Below are 19,355 nucleotides of genomic sequence, written 5' to 3' on the forward strand. Positions count from 1 at the left end.
TGTAGGTATTCATGTAAAAACATGAATATTGGCCATTATATCGTCTCAAATAACACTCAGATATCCAGTTATATATGTATTATGCAGCAAGAAAATATTATAGAGGTAATATATGTACAGTGAAATATATAGTACTGTGTATAGCAATAGTATAGATAATAATAGAATAAAATAATTTGCACCCGCACACTGATTAGATGCTCCCAAAAAAAGCACAACGTTTTGACATTACAGCTTCATCAGGTAACCTCATAATTGTACTTAAGTAAGCGTGTAGTCAAAAGATGTACATTTCTTCAGGAAAAAAAGATGGCACAATGTTGATTAATTGAAACCTTTCTCAAAAAGCATCTAATGAAAATACTTAATTGTTGTCCAGGCAGCGTCTGCTGAGAACATCACAGATTCACTTCTGTTGTTTCAATATTATTTGTGTTCTCAAACACTTACTGAAGAAGAACATATGTGGATTCTGAGATTCAGTGCTAACAGTGACTATGACAATGAATATAAAATGCACACAGTCGAAGTCACAGCTCACCTGTGAAATAAATAATGTCACACCTCAAGTGAAGAAAGAGATAATCCCACCATGACTGACTCAGGTCTTGGCCCAGGTTAAATCCAGTCTGTTGGCTACCTGAACCCTAAAGACACAGAGACAGGGATTCAGCATTATACTCACAGTGATCATCCTACAGCATAAAACACTAGTCAGAAGGACCTACACACACACACACACACACACACAATCACACACACAGAATGCCTGGTATGTCGTGAGCATGAATTATACGTCTCTCTAGAGGATTTGCTCTTTTTGTTCTCCTCTTCTTACCACCTTTTTTATTTTACCATTTTATTTTTCCTCTTTGTAAAAATCAACAACAATATTGAGAGTTTTAAACTAATACAAGAAAAGCAGTGTTTCTTTAACCATCAAAACACTTGATCAGTCAGCAGAAAAGGTTTTAAATGATCTGCATCAAAGACGTATGAGCAGAAGTAACAGTGAATGTTTGATAAATGCAATTTTAGCCTGTCATGAATACCTTTATGCCCAAATCTGCAATGTCTTTTTTTTCTGCCTCTGCATGTGTAAATGTAAGCAAAACCTTTTGTTTTTCTCGTTCAGGTGAAAAATTAATTAATCTAAAGAACTTCACTGGTGAAAATGTCTAATTTTAGAGCCTTACTCAGAACAGAACCAATATATATCTGCAAAAAAATTCACGGTGAAATGCTCTAAGTCACTCATGATGAATAAATTATTTCATCATCACTGTGGGGAACCTAATTTATACTGACATTCAACGAACATGTTTTCAGAAGATGTGGAGGTATGGGTCAGCAAATTAAACTGTAGCAGTACACGTTCTGTGTGTGTGTTCACACGCGTGTGTCTGTGTGTGAGCGTGACTGTCTCAGATAAAACAAACCCCACATACAACAGCCCAGGGACACTCCAACCATAATTGTGCAGGTGGCATTTTAGAAATACTCACACAACAGGGGTCAATTTCTCCTCAGGTCACTGAGAATGACATCATCAAACTACTATTAACTCTGCAAACAATCCTAGCCCTGTCGCGTCTGTATTGACAGTGGATTCCATCAAAACAAACAGCAGGCTCTGGGCTTTGCCCTCAATCTAAAACCATAACCCCAGAGTGAATAACAGAGAAATGTCCATCTAGGCAGGAAGGGCCGAGACTGAGGAGAGGAGAACTAAAAATGACACGGCAAACAAATCTGAGCAACCACTTCCCCCCCAACAGCCCTTCCTGTTCTATCTAGTAGGCATTCACTCCTGTGCTTTACCTGTCTGCTAGTATCTCTCTCTTACACACACACACACATACACACAAACATCATGTACAGAGCAATGCATGTGCCTTTAATGGTGGGACAAACCATGCAGACAGATCATAAAGTGCTTTGTTTCTTTATCTCTTATTCAGCCATGCTGTATCTCAACTGATTAACCTGCTAACTGGGTGTTTCCACACAGAGAACGAGTTTTGCACCATACCTTGTGAATATGACCTATACAGCGTGCCCTTGGTTTAAGATGTGAGCTCCACAGTGCTCCGGTGAGCCCACGAGGGCAAGGTGTGTATTGAAATACAAACATGAGGAAAGCGTCCAGATGTAGTCCACTGTTTTTCTGTAATAATAGCTAGCGGCCCTGCCGTTAAATAATTAATGTAGTCCATCCAATACAAAGTGGATGGCATGCAGACTGCAGTCCACTGCTCTCCATCTCATTCTCTATCTCCCCTGATAGACATAATGCATATGACTGTGCTTGCTTTTGTTTGTTTGTAGTAGTAGCACTCTGCCTATACCTACATGTTCATAATAATGTAATAATAATGATAATAATAATATACCCTTCAAAGCAGATGTAACAAAGTGCTACATAAGACAATAAAAATTACATTAAACCAGGCTCTGTTAAAGCAGAGCAGAGTTAATATCACTAAGAAGCTGGCATCCAGTCAGACTATCATGCTTCTTTTTTGCAAATGAACTTAACAGGACTAGTTTATTTAATGAGGTATCTATTTCAAGAGAGACTTGGCCAAAATGGCAGCATTAAATCATTGTTACAACAATAATCACCAACAACATAAACAGGCTAAGACAACTGGCACATGCTACACGATAGACAATCTTCACAAGGTTTATGGATTAAAGACAAACATCACAATAATCTGCTGATTTGTGAATTTATTTAGCTAGTTTTGCCAAGTTAGTAATATTGAAAAGCATAGACTATTTGTTTCAAATAAATACCCATTTTTTGCAGCTAAATACAGGTATTATTGACAGGTCCACTTAGTACACAAGAATATGTTCTGTGACATAACCTTTGTTGAGGCCAAAGTGTTAATGAAAAAGGTAAAAATTGATCTTAATGAGTGAACCAAATCTTAACGATTCATCACCTCGGCTTGCCCTCTCATTGAGCACATGTTGTTTTTCTCTGCTGTTTTTACAAGAAACAATCTTGTTTGGCATTACGGTGCAATAAAAGCACAGAAGCATATCGGAGGTTATGGCAGGAGCAGTCACATGATCAATACAATCCCGACCCGCCTCTCCTTGCCCCTTCCACCACTTTTCTTCCTTTGTCCCCTCACCACCTTTCCTCCCAATCAATTAACATCCCCAAGTAAACAGATCTGTCCCCACGCTCGCTGCTCCCCGCTGTAACTGGATATTCCTCCTCTTCCTCCTGCTTCTCCTCCTTGTCCCCGCCAAGTCAGAGAGAGAAACCAGATACCTGGCAGAACATTACTGCTAGCTCTCTTCCAGTGTGTGTTGGGGTAAAAAAGCTAAATAAAGACCAATGACATCATCTGCATATTCTTCATGCTCGTCCTCATCGCTGACATCATGACCTCTGAATGGGTCACGGATCAAACACCCGGCAATTTGTGTAAAAATGCTCATAAACACTTAAATGACACTATTGTGGCACAATATTATGAAGTCAGTATCCCTAATTCGTCAACTTTTCTAAATGAAGATGTCTGTTTGGCTTTTCGCTTGATGACCATAACATTTTTCAGTGCATTCACTGGATTTTGAAATGTTTTTTCTTTTCACTGAACAAGATAAACACTTTTTGACTGTGAGTAGATTTTTCTTTGCATATTTTGTTCATAATACTATACAATCATTTTACTCATACATCCCACTTGATACAACTACAACATTGATAACGCCACATCTGCGGCAGAATGTAAATAAATATACTACAGTACTGTACTTCAGTACAATTTTTAAGGTACTATATTATTTTTATGCTGCTTCATACTTCTACTCCACTACATGTATCACCTGTAGTTACTTTTCAGAACATTTTATACAAAAGGTACTCAAATTAGAAAATACAATGCACTGTTATGTATTAAACATCTTAAAGTAATATAAAGTAGTTAAAATAATCTCCCTAAATGTTAATAATACACCAGTAATAATAAACCAATGATATAATATATATATAATAAATCAGCATAATAAGTAATTTTACTTTTGACACAATGCAGGACTTTTTCTGGTAATGGAGTACTTTTACTGGTATTGCTGCTGTTTCTTAAGTAAAGGATCTGAATACTTCTTCCACCGCTGCTCCACAGCTCACACTGTAGCAGCTATTTATGAAAGGACAGACGTATTCATCAGCACAGATTCACAGACTGGACTTCTACTCTTTTATTTAGACCTCCATCTGGAAAGCAAGTCTGCCCAGACAATCCTGCAAATGCTTCCTGTTTGTTTATTAATGAAACATGTCCTCACTCTCCTCTTATAATTAAAAGTGTTGAGACCTGAGCAGATGCCAGCTGTATTTACACTAGATTTTTGAAATGTATTGTTTTTGTTCTAAAATTGCAAAGTATGTAAAATGTTGAGAGTGAGGAGGCTCTGCTAAAATTTCTCAAAAATACACTGCACAGTATTTTGCAAATGAGCCCACCTACCCATTATCTTGCCCGCTCACTAAACTAGGTGACTACAACATAAATTCCCATGAGTCCTTGAACATAAAATTGTTCATTCTTGCAACACCCCAGCCACTGAGAGATGCAGGCGGACCAATCTATATCTCCTGTGACCCTCAGCAACATGTCGTTATGCTTGCTAATCAGATTTAGAGACAACAAGTGAAAGGATGGCCTCTCTGGGCCGTTTGCTTTCACAAATGGATCTGCTTAATATGGGAGATTAATAGACTACTATCTAATCTTCCCTGTGATTGAAGCTATGATCTGGTTACAGAAAAACATGATGGATGTTGAGGTGGTGGCACGTGAGAGTCATGTTAACCCTTTCAAGAGAGAATGCAAGGTTGCTTTGCAAGTTATTGACTGTTAAAAGACAACGCAGAGCAGCAATCACAATAATGAAGATGTCTGCAGGGCTGTTGGATTATTAGGAGCAGTGTGCAAAATGGCTTCTTTCAGCTTCCAGCTGTGTCAAATTAGAATCTGAACTAATTTTCTGAGGTTGTAAGAAAATAATTACGCTTGTCTTGAGTATTTTGTGTGTGCTGTTTGTCTCACTATGGTATTCAATAGGCACCTTTTTATAACTTCTTGTTCTCTGCAGAGGCAGATCAATATAACATGTAGCTTCATCAGAAAAAATCTTTTGGATTTTCTTGTCTATGTGACCCTTTTAAATATTCTACTGTACTTTCCCTAAATCTGATCTGTAACAGTTATCACAAAATGCACATTGGTTCAGAACAAAAATAAATTAGATCCATCTGGGATTTTCCACCAAAGCTCCTAAAAACAGACCTCATGCACATTTGTTACAGTTTCAGCAGTGAGATGAGGGTTTGTAATTATGTTTACTGGATCTAAAGACCAATATTTTCTCTTGTTATAATGGAATTCTCTCCTTCAATTGTCTTAGGTCTTTGATGTTGAGCAGGTTTAAAAAATTAAAGATACCCTATTGCAGACAGAAGATAACAATGCTGATATAAAATGATTTCCCTCATCTGTATTGTACTGCTTTTATACATTTCTACAATTATACTTTCATAATATGTATATGATCATGACATCATTATTTTATTACATCATGTTTCTTTTTAACACAAGCTCTCTTATAGTCTCCTGTGTGTCTCTAAATAGATAGGTTCAAGGTCAGTACTTAACAGTGTCTGTACAAACTGTGACTGAAATGTCCTTGAGAAAAAGATCCACGAGTACCTGCACTGATCAATACAAAGAGAGAAGTTAGAGAAGAGAGAATATATTTATATAGCCTATTGAAACAAGAACAATGCCAGCTGTTGCCTGGAAATAATACATTAAATCCACTTCTTCAAAGCTTATATGGTGGAGTTTGCCAAAACATTTTTTCGCCCAAGGTCCACTTATTAGAAAATTTCCTGTGCTTTCAGCCAGTTTTCATGACCCATATTTTTTTCTTTTTGGTTAAACTACGATTTCCAAGTTCAATAGTGAACCTTCAAGCTCAACTATATGGTTTGCTTTCAGTCAGAGATGTTCTTATTTCTGCAGTATATTCTGCTGTTTAAAAAAACGGGGGGCAGCGGCATCATTCTAAGAGCGGGTGTAAATCACAGAGAAAAGTTGTCATCCCCGATAGGGCCTTGTTAGTCACTACAGAAGCATAATGACTGATGCCTCACAGGCAAACTAATTATCAGGTACTTAACAGTCCGAACTTACAATCCATCTGCCATAGGCTGAGGAGGGATGAGAGGCACATGAACTCCTCCTTCATCTCCTCTTCTCTTTCTGTTTTTACCTCAGTGTCTATCTCTTGTTCTTTCCTTCTTTATCTCTCTCTCTCTCTGCACCTCCTTTTCTTTTTTCTCTCCCTGTATCCTTTCTGCTCTTCTGTTTCTCTCCCCTTTCTCTCTGTTCTCTCTGGGAACCAGCTGGGAAACTGGCCTTGGGATACAAGCTAGAAGCATATAACCATATGCTAGATATTTTCATGGAAGGTGTGTGTGTGTGTAAAAAGCAAGCAGGGGGGAGGGGTCTGACTTCTTGTTGAAATGTACTACAGTGTAATAGCTAAGTAGGACATTTATCTGGCAGTGGTTTGTCTTCCCCTGTTGTGCTTGTGTGTGAGTTCCTGAGTTCCCTCTCTATCCCACAGCTAAATGCCTTCAACATAGAGAATTTCTGTTGCTTTCAAACACACACACATACTGCAAACTGTATAGGCAGACTGCTGAGAGGAAGCTGCTAGAGACACTGACACAGCTTGCTCATTAGACAGTTTCTTCTTGGATTGAGGCCAAATAGCTGCAGGTCATATACTCACTGATGTAACAGGCAATGTAACTCACTGATCTAGGGAAGTGTTCAAAGGATACACATCTCTTTTTAGGACTGTCTTTTATCATCATTTATTATACTCATGTGGCATTTTGTCCAAGAGTATGAAGAAACACAACATACAGTGAAGGTGTAAGCTGTCACAGTGAAGGGATTGTCATCACATAGACAACCTTTATCTCACCACAGCAGGCAGCACTGTACATTATAGTTCTGCCAGTCCCAATAACTGCTTTTAAAACCAACTTAAATAGTTTGGGTGTTCTTTTTTCCTTAATTTGAAATGTCCAACTCTACTGTGATCCTTGTCACAGCTGGAGGGTGTAAACAGATATGTGTCTCCCCTGATACACATGGTGTCTCATTTTTACCCGCCTTTTAATTTTTTTAAAGAGCATTTTTGCCTTTATTTGATAAAATAAAGCTCATACATAGACAGGAAAGGTGGGAGAGAGAGAGTGGATGACATGCAGCAAAGGGCCACGGGTTGGAATTGAACCCAGGCCACTGCAGTAAGGATTAAGCCTTAATGTTACGTGCTTTACCAGGTGAGCTACTGGGGCACACCTTTGCCAGTGAATTTACTAGGAAGTTTAGCTATACCCCAGATTTCATCCACTCCATGCAGGTGACCCAAACAACCAGCAGGAGTCTTTAATTAAGCTACAAGGACATGATCCCTCACTGGCTTCCCACCAGTAAAAATTGTTTGTTTGAAGCTTGGTCTATGTTGTGATGTACCTCTCATTTTCTAAGTTACATGTGTAAATTGTGTAAAGCTGCAGTGTTTTAAAGGAACAGTTTGACATTTTGGGAAATACGCTTATTCGCTTTCTTGCAGAGAGATAGACTAGGCCAGCTGCTCCCCTTGTCTTCAGTCTTATGCAAATCACTATTTTATAGTTTCATGTACAGATAGTTATACCCATTAGTTTCTTCATCATCTGTATTTACCATTGATAACTTTTGAGAAAACTGGAGTCATTTGTGTGGCATTTTAGGACACCTCTGTTTGCCTCCTTCTCACTCCACTCCACCCCTTCACATGCACATGTATTTGGTTTTTACCCCCTCATGGTAAGAATACAGGGGCAGGCTCCATCTCTCATTAACCTATTGGTTGGATAAATCAAAGTGCAGGGCAGAGAGGAGAACCTCAGCCTCGGCCATTCAGATAAGAAGAACACCCTACACCAGCTCATAGCCTACAGCTCAGTGATATATGGATCTGCAGACGCTAATAGCAAAGTATTGACAGGGAAATGGTATGCTTGTCGTGCTCCTGCATGCTGAGGAGAGGTCCCCAAAGCAGATGGGACACACTTTAGGGAGAGGGAAAGAGGAGGAGGAGGGTGAAAGGATGAGGTAGAACTGTACTGGGACAAATTAGACTCTTTATTGCTTTATTTCAGCTAATTTGTCTCTGAGTTTGAGTCTACAAACATACAACAATAGGTCTCAGTTTACTCTTTGTGTAAACGGCTGTATTTTTGTCTATATTAGTATTTACTTTGTACTCGTTCTGACTTTTCAGACAGCCAGCAGTGAGTGTCTACCTCACATTAGTTTTAAAAGTAAAAACTTTTTAGATATGTTTTCATAAAAGAGTTGTAGAGGCCCTTAAAAGTGTAGATTCATTAAAAAAAATAGTATGTTCAAGAAAGCATACTGGACAATATTAAGTGGTTTTATTGGGTAATATCCTTTTTGCAATTAACTTATTCAGATTTCAGAAGTTAGGAAAAAATGTCACAAGTTGTTTATGTGTGTGTAAATGCCTGAGCACCAAATCCCTTATGACCCTTTGGAGGCCAGAAAGTCTTTATTTTTACTCATTTTTCATGTCAATCCATGGAGGTAAAGTATATTCTTCATGCCTGCACACAGAACTACAAAAATACAAAATACACAGGCTACAGCCAGCAATACTCTTCTCTGACAAGAAGCAATAGATCAAGATGTAGGCCGTCCTCCCATTGGTGGAGTCTTTAAGGCTGAAGTCAGTAGGTTATCGCTGTGGGGCCTGCACCTTGCTCTAAGTGCCAGCTTTATCAAGCACAACCAATTCTTCCTCTGATGTGGCTGTGGATGCAGGAGATGGGCCCTAATGGCAACACTTCATCAACCTCTCAGAGGATGTACAGAGAAACTGCAACCTCTGATGTCAGATAAAGATGTTGATACTGTTCGGTTACTGGACCACCAGGGATAATTTGGTTAAAGGCTGCAGTGCACCGTTGCTGGAGTAGGTAAGAGCTTGCAACTGCTAGCTGACATTCTAAGAGACTGATTCAACAATGCTGAGCCTGTCTGATGTACACATACTAGATTTACTGTATGAGCTGAGAGTGCTGCTGTAATTCAAATAGGGACACACTGTGTCCTGGATAATAATAATACCTTTATATATATAGCACCTTTCAAAACAAAGTCACAAAGTGCTTTACAATGAAAACATATAAAAACAAATAAGATCCAGAACTTAAGATATAAATATCATAAAATAATTAAAATAATTAATAAAAAGCCATTCGATAAAAGTGAGTCTTAAGAAGAGACTCAAAGGAGGATATTGTGTTTGCCTTCCTGAGATCCTCAGGCAGGGAGTTCCACAGCTGAGGGGCCCAGACAGCAAAGGCCCGGTCACCTTCGGATGATGTAGGAATCCAACAGCAGTGTTATAGAGGAGGCAAGTGAATGATCCCGGTTCAGTGCGTCATCTGGAGACATCACAATACCGCTGTAGGGCCACCAGGGGACAGACAGGCTAACCATGATTGAATGAATGAATGAATGAATGAATGAATGACGAATCTGAAATAGATGCCTGACTGAAAGCCATTCCGCAAACACGTGAGGAGGAACGCCTGCTAGTTAATCAAAATGCTACTTGCTGGTACGTTTTATATTTTGTTCAGAAGTTGTAGGAAAAACCAGTTACAGTTACTTACATGGCTATGAAATCTTGTCTACACTCTGAATCAGCATTTTTGTGGTGGATATACTCATGAGAGGATGCAAAACAATGCACTCAAAAACTTATGTTTATTGTCAGCTCTGGAATATAATGAGCATCTGCATCAATGAGCACCAAGGGCAAAGACAATGCGCCATCCGACTCTGCCAAATGATTTGTTCCTCTAAAGGACACCACATATGACCATCTTTACATCTGGACACCAAGCACTGTACCGGGGCCTGTCTATGACCGTAATTACTCACTTGACATCTTTATAGCTCTGTGGCAGGCATCCTCCTCAGAGCTAGAGAGAGAAATGCAGAATGCCAAAGTGGCCCCACAATGCTGGTGTGGGACATCAGAGTTTTGTGTTGAAATAATTAGCCTGTTTAGCTGCCATCTGGGCTCTGGTTGCTGGCGTGTGGCATGAGCCAGGTGCTTCATGGGTAATACCACAGAGAGACATACAGCAGATGCTCATGGGTAGATCTGCCCACCTTGGCACAGATCTGGAATCAGCTAACCCCTATATAGATCTCAAGTAAAACCACAAGAGGAAATACAGACAGGACTGGTTTCAGGACAGTTTCTTGAAGCATGCCCATTTAAAGGGTTTTAAGCAATTACTTTAATTAGTCCAGACAAGTACAGTGAAGTGTGCATGAAGCAAAAAGTAAACTTTACGATTCTATTAAGAATAACTCAGCAACTTCACAATCTATCCCAGCAAAAAATCTATGAAACTACATTCTGCTCAGAAGTGAATTTGCGATAACCCCACTCCATCCAACATAAAACACAAGCCAAACAAACCAAATAATCAACACTCTTATCTTTAAAAAGCAGGTGCCATTTAATTACTGCCCTGCACCTACACAGCTTAAAGTATAAGGAGGTTTAAACATTTTTTTGAGCAGTTCAGTAGGCCAGTAACTTGATAAGGCCCCTGGATTTACTCGATGAGGTAGAAAGTACCTGAGCAAGCAGCAGGCATGTGGTTGTTGTTCCCAGAGGGCTGGGAAACTGTATCTGCCCTGGAGGAGCATCCTCTTTGCTAAGCACTTCTTATCCAGGCCATCACTGCAGGCCGATAGCGGCAAGGTAATATCCAGTAACTGCAGCTTTATGTGCGATCCAATACTTGGATCAATCCCTAGGACAGGAGGATTGCCATTAACCCCTGAGATCTCTCTCTCTTTCCCTCTTGTTTTCTCTGTCTTCTAGTGAATCTTTCCTTCTTTTGATACTGCAGCAGAAATCATGAAATCATTTTCGAGAGGGAAAGATTGCTCTATATTTTACTCTGTAGCAGGAGGGAAGAGTGCCACACTGCTTTGAATTTCACACAAAACTGCCAAAAGCCATTTCCAATAAAGGTAAAAGGTCAGAATTTGTGTTGCCTTGTATCTCACCATAAATTGTTAATCATTTAAACATTTGCCTCAAATTATCTTAAAAATTGCATGAAGCTCGGTTAGGTGAAAAAAACTGTGTATATGTTGGTGTGAATATACTACAGTATGTCCATGTGCAGGTGTGTGTGCGTTCTTTTTGCATTGGGAGGTGAAACAATGCATAGGTTTGTATTTCTGTATCTACAGTATGATTAAGCATATGTGTTTGCACGTAGGCTTGTGTTTGAGGGTGTGTACTTGTAGCGAAAGCCAGAAAGTCAGTTATAAAGAGAGATGGTGTGAATGGGAAAGAGACAGTGGGTTTGAGACTTTGTTTGAAACTCCCAATACTTTGGGGAGTATTGCCCCATATATTGTCCCATGTGACTGAGCAGAAGAAAGACAGACTGAACCACAGATATGTAGCTCTTGCAGAGCATTTCTCTTGCACTCACCGAATATAAATGGATAAATAGTCACTGAAATTAGTTTAACGTGCACTGCTACTCTTATAAAAATGATATTACATGCTACAAAATGGGCGTTATACATATTGTTCAAAGGGGAAACTTTCAGCAGAGATTCATCAAACAAAATCACAAACATCTTAAGATATGAATATGATCACTGCAGATGGATGCTATTTTTTTATATAATTTAAATGTATGTATTATAAATGTCAAATTACAATTAAATATTTTGGGTGAAGGCTGACATGCATTTTTGTTCTTGTCACTCCAAAATTATTCAGACTAATCTAAAAAAAGAAGAGACTGAAGTTTGCATGATACAGATGGGATAAATCCACTTAATATCTGCCATAAATTACACAACAGAAATAGTCAGTTCTTAAATGGTTTAACTAGAGAATCAGTTTGTCATCACTAGTGGGAAAACTAAATTAAATATAATCAAACAAATGGATTATATCGTAAGGATACCCTCTTTTATTCTAAACAGAATATTGTATGGAATGGTTTGACAATAGTTTTGAGTTTTTCTCATCAAGAAATAATATGCAGCTTATGTCACACAGGTATTACTACAACCTGAACTGATTTTTATTTGTTTCCAATTAATAAAGATTAAAAAAGAGTGAATTAAAAGTGGAGAAGATTTTTCATGCAGGTAAAAGAGGCAAAAACAGGCAATTGCAAGAGACAAATATTTCACAACAGACAAGCAGTTTAAGCCTAATTAGAAGTCCAAGAAATTTCACTTACCTCGAGTGTTTCTTTTTTTTTAGGAGGGTCAAGACCCCAGAGCTTGAACGCAGATGTAGAACAGGAAGGTTGAGCACATCATCTCTTTTCCATGCAAACGTCAGAGGCCACAAGGCAGCTAGCTGTGCTTGGCTACATCACAGTAACAAGCACGGGTGCAAGAGAGCCGTCTGGGCGAGCTGGCAGCCGGTCTGTCGGAAGGGTTGGTCAATCAGCCCCGGCAGCAGAGACAAGGGGACAGGCACACAAGGAGAAGGGCTGAGTCTGAGTGGGCTCTGCTGGAAGGCTTTTTCGCCTCTCCTTCCCTGAATGAAAGCAATCCCTAAGAGTGAATGGGTAATGAGAGACCGGCTCCTGAGATTTTAGCTTTCTTAATCATGTTCATAATTAATTCAAGAACATTGATAATTTCATTACATTCTTTTTGTCTTATCAATAAATGATGTGCCTGCACTTTTGGTCTTGTGTATACGGGCGAGAGGGAGGAGGAGAGGGAGAGAGAGGGACAAGAGAAGTAATACTGCACTAAAAGCACAGGAGATGGAAAATGATACAAACAGGGAAGTGGTAATTATAATCTTTGACCAAGCCAATGGCAGCACAATATGAAGTCAAGTGGCTACAAATAATTAATAAGGCCTCCTGGTGTGTGTGTGTGGTAAGGGTGAGGAGTTTTTGGGGGGGGGGGGCGCTCTTTTAGTAGTTACGATACAACTATTAAACATCATTGTGTTTTCACCAACATGACGTTATACACACTGCTGTCAGATAGTTGCTAATACACTCATCTTTAATCCTCACCTTAAGACAGAGGCTGTGGAGGATGCCGGTCTTATAATGCCCTTCAGATCCAATAAGGGTTCAGGTTTCAGGGACATTAGTGCACTGAAACCGTTTTTAAAAGACCACTCTCCTCCCTCCCCTCTCTCCTCTTCATGTGCCCCCTGTCAGGTCAAGAAAGGAAATAGACAAGAATTTTCTGTCTTGTGTCATATATAGTTTCCAGTTATTTGGCAGCAGGAATAATGAGATAATATGCATTTTTAATAGTTCATCTTCAGAATATTCAATAACCCTTCACCTCTGTACATGCTGTTATAGATTCTGTGCTTTATCAATCGAACTTTCTGTTCAAAACTGAGCTGGAAATAGAATGAGAAAGAGGGCACAGGGAGGAAAAAAGGATGTAATGGATATCTCTGTTTCCTAAAAATACTGTGAGGATGATGGAGTCTGAGGAAGGCTCTGAATCACAGCCTGCTCTTTTGCTCCGAAACAAGACAAGTAGATGAATTTGAGCAGCCTAATCCGACAGTGAGTGATTGACTGCTCTGTCAAAGGTCTAATCTGCTACCAGAATAGTGGAGTAGACTGTTTATTCTGATCAGACTTTCTTGATATATAATCATTAATCTAATGCAAGACAGGTATTTAAAGCAGCACTGAGACGTGCGTTGTGGGACTTTCTCACTGGAAATTAAAGCTTTTTTTATCAATTACCATAAATACTTCATAGATATATCTCCTGGATTTGTGCATAAAAATAATTGGTTGGAGAATGTTTTGCATGAAATCAGGGTCATTTGACCATAAGAGCAGTGCAGTTGCACTATTGCAAGGCTATTTGATTTTGGTCACTTTCTAATGGATTTCCAGCTCGTGACACACTACAATATAGATTGGTAAAGCTATATGAGGCATTAGAGATTCAAGTACTTTATGTCCTATTTATTCCTTATGTGCCACAGGCCCCCTATCTTGAGATATGACCAGCTCAACACAAGAAACCTTTAATAAAATAAAAAAGTAAAGAGGGGAAAATAGAGATTTACAGCTGGCCATTTTGACAGTGGACTTGATATAAGGTGTTCATAACAAGTTTTGCATTTTATTCCTGGTCCCCTCACACACATTTTAATCATATTTTATGTGATCTATGTATGCTGCACTCATCCCCTCTCTGTCACCCAACCTCTTCAATGTGTCCCTCTTAAACAGATTGCTACAATACTTGTAATGATGGTCCTTCCCAGCTGTGCTGCAGCAGAGGGGAAGGGAGCAGCAGGCTAGTATTACCATAATACCCGCTCCCTCCCTCCACTGTCCCAAGGGCCCATGTGGGGCTACATGGGGATGTGGGGTAACACTGCTGTGGAGGGGACTCAACTGGCTGCCGGTCCTGCAGGCTGTGTGGATGTGTGTGTGTGCACGAGTGAGTGTGTGTGACTGTGACAGGGCTGAACCTGCCTGTGGGCGATGTAATAAAAGCACCACACTGCTGGTAGTGATGGTGGCACTGCTGCTGTAGCTGCAGAGGAGGGGATAAATATAAACCAGGCCTGCATCAAGGAGACGGCCCTCTAGTCACAGCCTGACTTACATCCTAATAATTAGGCCCCTTTCCAATAAAACAAGGATTTGTAGCCATGCATCTATTTTACTTGTGTTTGCTACTGCAGTGGGAGGGATGCATGATCTGCTGCAGTCTCTGGATGAAGCTGTGGCTTGAGAGGATTTAATTTCAGCAGTGTTGGAAAGTAATCAGCAACATTTGTTCAAACTTCAGAAGACATTTTATTTCTTATCAGCATCTTATGGAATTTACATTTATATATTTAATTATTTCTTTTTAAATGTTGAAAACTTTCACCATTAAAACCGTTAAAATTGAAATTACTTAAGGGTACTTTCCACTTCATGCAATCGTTTGAAGCATATACATTCTGCCATTCTCTTGGGCGTGCACACACTCTACTGTCTCTGATAGTGGCTAATCAGTAGATGAGGCCTGCAGGTTGACGTTGCATGTTATCTTAAACCTCCTAATGTGCACTGGCTAATCTTTTTACTCTCATACTCTTTTCCCAACATTACCTCTTTCTTTGTGTTTTGTTTTCTTTTGTCACATTTCAAATACACTATTGGCTATTCATTATTTATGCATTAGCATAAACATCACCTTCTCTAAACTAGACTGTTGCTTCTATGAGTAATATATTGCAATTCCACTACTATAGGAACTGATGATGATATTTCCTTCTCTTATATTTACAAACAGTATAGTGTATGTTTTGAACACCATATATGTCTTATCATTCCCTTAAAAGCAATACTTCAAACAGATTTCCCATATTTTGCTCCACCTCTGGCTACCTGACTGTCATTTCATTCCTATCTATGTCACATTGATGTGTGAGAATTTCCAAAAAGCACACTGGGGAAGACAGGAAAAAGTAGAGATAGATAGATAGATAGATAGATAGATAGATAGATAGATAGATAGATAGATAGATAGATAGATAGATAGATAGATAGATAGATAGATAGATAGATAGATAGATAGATAGATAGATAGATAGATAGATAGATAGATAGAGAGAGAGAGAGAGAGAGAGAGAGAGTAGCTGGGTGGGGTGGCAGTCTAGGCAGGGGGTATCAGGCTAATTAAAGCAAGCATTTGTCAGAGATTAAGCCTTAAACAGAAAAGGTCATCTGAGCACCAGAGCGCACTGTTTCGCTGCTGTGCTCTTAGGGCAGTCTAAACCTTTCCAAGCTAAATGGTAAAGATGCTATTTGCCAGAGGTGGGGGAAGGGATCCAGATCCCGACCAGTGGTAAGACTGACACTCGGGTCATTGGCTCTTCACTGTCCATTACACATGCTGGTCAAATCTGGCAATCGGTGTCATTTAGGGATGAAAAATAAGTGCTCGGACAAGATCAATAGATGCAGCCGTCTGTACCGGCTGTGATTAATTGACTGTCACCAATTAATGACTGGCCTGTCGCAAAGCAATGCAATCTTCCAGGGACAGTGGGACTTGTCGGAAAATGGGTATTTCTTTCATTTTACTCTGTTATTGGTTATTCTCGAGTGTGTTTCCTAGTAACAAATTCATTAACCACTTCAGTTACAATTTTCAGGTTTACTATGGCACACTGGAAAGTCTCTCTGACAGCATCTTGCATGTCAGGTGCTCTTTGGAGTAATTTGAGACGAATATGGGCTTGAATGAAAGCTGGCACAGCAAACACATCCACATAGTCTTTTTAGTTCAATCAGAAACTGTTACTAAAAATATTTGAATATTTCCTTGTTTGTATATGCATGCTGTTTCAAAAGTCTGTATATATTTAATAAATTCTCATTATACAGTGATAATAAAAAAGTAACATCAAATAACGTTAGGCAAATTGATACTACATTTAGTCCAACTTATTTAACTTAATCATTTTAATTGTGTGCATTTACTCCAAATGTTCTCATAAAACCTATGGTGCTATGAAAAATGAGTGAGAACAAGTGGCAGCCTGTGATACATTTAATATTCTGTTGAAAACAACCAAACAAGTACTGGTGATGTTTTTAAACTGGGATCAGTGTACAAGCTTCTTTTGCAGTCAGTCAATTCTAATCATATTAGACCCTGAGAAGATGTCCTGGTTTGAGATACAATGAAGCACAGGACATGTTGGTTTAGATATGAGTAATGGCTCTGGAGGGCTTAACTGGGGTGGATGTAATCTGAAATATTTGTAGTGGAAATTATGCTAATATTGGATCACTCGGTATCGTTATAAATTAGATCATTTACCTGAGATGAAGGCTTGCAAAATATTACATTGCAATCTTCATTATGGGCAGGCTTCAAATGAATGAATGTGCTGTTGGTGGCATCTAAGTAAGGAATTATCATTTTGCAGTCATTTCTACGTTTTGATGCCGAGGTTTTTCTATTTGGTAAAAAATATGGTCCATAGGTTTTGCTGTGATTTCTCATTTCATCAACCACAACAATAAATATGAGAAACCAATGCTACATACATTTAGAAATCACTTTGTTGTTATTTGCTAGTTGTTATTGGGAGCACATTGACCTACAGCAACCTAAGTGAGACCTACTCAGTAAGTCCCTGCTTTAAGTTTTGCCAGAACTTCACTGTGGTAATAATACGAAGGAGTTTACTCGAAGAACAGCTATATTTGTTTACAAGCTAATTTTAACCCAAATAGAATGCATCTGTATGCTGCTGTATATCTGCAAGTGTATTTATTTATATTTATTTATGTTTTTTTTTTTACCACATTAAACGTTTGGAACTCTTTTAGGAACATCTTTTCCAGTTTCATTTTTAACATTTATTTTCCAGTATAATGACATCCAAATCACACCCCAATTTCAGCATCCCTTTGACTGGTAGCTTTGACAGCTGCCTTGCTCATCAAACCCATGAGTTGACTTTTGCCCACGGAAAATGTTGTAGTTTGTATCCTCTGTGTGCATGGTTGTCAGTGTGGTAGAAAATGCATGTAATATGACGTACAACTTTCAGTGTGAAGTTCCAACCTTTAATGATCACTAACATTAAATATGTGAATTGTGGGTTAAAATTTTAATTGTGCATCTTTGCTGTGCTTGGCATTAGTCAAAGTCACATTAAGTGGCCACACGTTCTGGACTTACTTCTATGTCAGTGCTTGATACTGAAAATACAGAAACACTGGATAACATAGAAAGTAGGACTTTTGAACTTCATGGAGGAATATTTAGACAACAGATAAATCAAGTCGGCCTTTCAACAAGTTATTAATTGATTGGGTTAAAAAAAACAGCAGCAGATGATAAGTTTAATTTTCACTGAAAGTGACAAACTGTACTGCAGACTATAATTTGCAACAGTAAAACCAAAGTTCCAAGTCACCAGCTTTTATCTATTCTCACCTAAGGCCTATGGACTTACATTTATAATATATGATCTATTCTTTGTTTTATTTGTCACTGAATGGACTCATCAGGCTGATTTCATAACAGCTCTAAGCTGTTGTTATGGGGAAAAAAGTGACAAGCTGATTCATTTTAGAATGTTTTTTAACAATTTTTAATTACATTTACTATCATGCAAATCATGCATGTTTCTAGTTTTCTTAATTGTTTTGTTATTTCTTCTCAGACCAAACACTAACGCACAACACATAAATAGTTAACCAATTGAGCTCTCTTTATATTTGCAGCTCCACTTATCAATATTTTTATATTAACAATAGGCCTGAATTAAATGACTACTACCAATAGCTAGGCTATTAATGGGAGTTGCTCAGAGTGATGAATGCACAGAGAATTATAACACAACTTTTAGCTCACTGTTTTGGTTATATGGCCTTTAAAGTTACCGTATGGTTCAGTTTCACCACTAAGCTTTAATGAACCTATTGTATGCTGATCAGCACTAAATAGCAAACAAAGTTATGACTAACTAGCGGAGACAGCCGAACATTTTACACGCTAAAGAGACAGATCCTTTTCTCAGGAGATGGTGGAGACAAAAACAGAGCTAAAAGGACAGTAAAAATTTTACTTGCATTCATCAGGTGGCCACACATACCACTCCAAATGAATGCTAATGTTGCTCCATGTCAGCCAATTGTTTAAATAGGCTATATTTTGCTAAGACATTAGCCACAACAGCTTCATAATGTAATTTTTTTTGCCTCCATCAATCACACAAATATTGGTACCATCTTTTCCTAATTTTAGCATCTGTGTACTCAACCCTTTTCATGGTGAACAGTTTGAATTGGCAAACAGGTGTATACAATTAATCAGTGGTGGAAGAAGTATTCAGATCTTTTACTTAAGTAAAATTAGCAAAAACCACAGTGTAGAATTACTCTGTTACAAGTACTTAAGTAAATGTACAGAAGTATTAGCATCAAAATGTACCAAAACTACTACTCATTATGCACAACGGCCCATTTCAAAAGGTAAAGGTGGGGTTAATTTTAACTACTTTATATAGGTGTATATCTATCATAATTTATTATGTGATTATATATTTTGTAGGCTATTAATCTGAATCTGCAGTAACTAGTATCTGTAGTAACTAGTAACTACAGCTGTCAATTAGAAAGTTAAATGTAGTAAAACTAAATGTTAAATGTT

General features: G+C 38.5%; 1 long non-coding RNA gene across 7 annotated transcripts in view; it reads right to left on the reverse strand.

Annotated features, from left to right (window-relative positions):
- LOC122877474 overlaps nt 1-19,355 on the reverse strand; it is a 32,726-nt gene that overhangs the window by 12,638 nt on the left and 733 nt on the right. For 4 of the 7 annotated variants that reach the window (XR_006378264.1, XR_006378261.1, XR_006378268.1 and 1 more), the window contains exons 2-4: nt 13,217-13,359; nt 12,416-12,737; nt 542-647 (exon numbers count right to left, since the gene is read on the reverse strand). This is a non-coding gene — a long non-coding RNA (uncharacterized LOC122877474). The remainder of the gene's footprint in view (nt 1-541; nt 648-12,415; nt 12,738-13,216; nt 13,360-19,355) is intronic. The other 3 variants (XR_006378266.1, XR_006378267.1, XR_006378263.1) reach the window with 2 other exon arrangements.

The sequence above is a fragment of the Siniperca chuatsi genome, linkage group LG1, assembly GCF_020085105.1.
Source record: "Siniperca chuatsi isolate FFG_IHB_CAS linkage group LG1, ASM2008510v1, whole genome shotgun sequence".
In the NCBI taxonomy this organism is placed as follows: Eukaryota; Metazoa; Chordata; class Actinopteri; order Centrarchiformes; family Sinipercidae; genus Siniperca; species Siniperca chuatsi.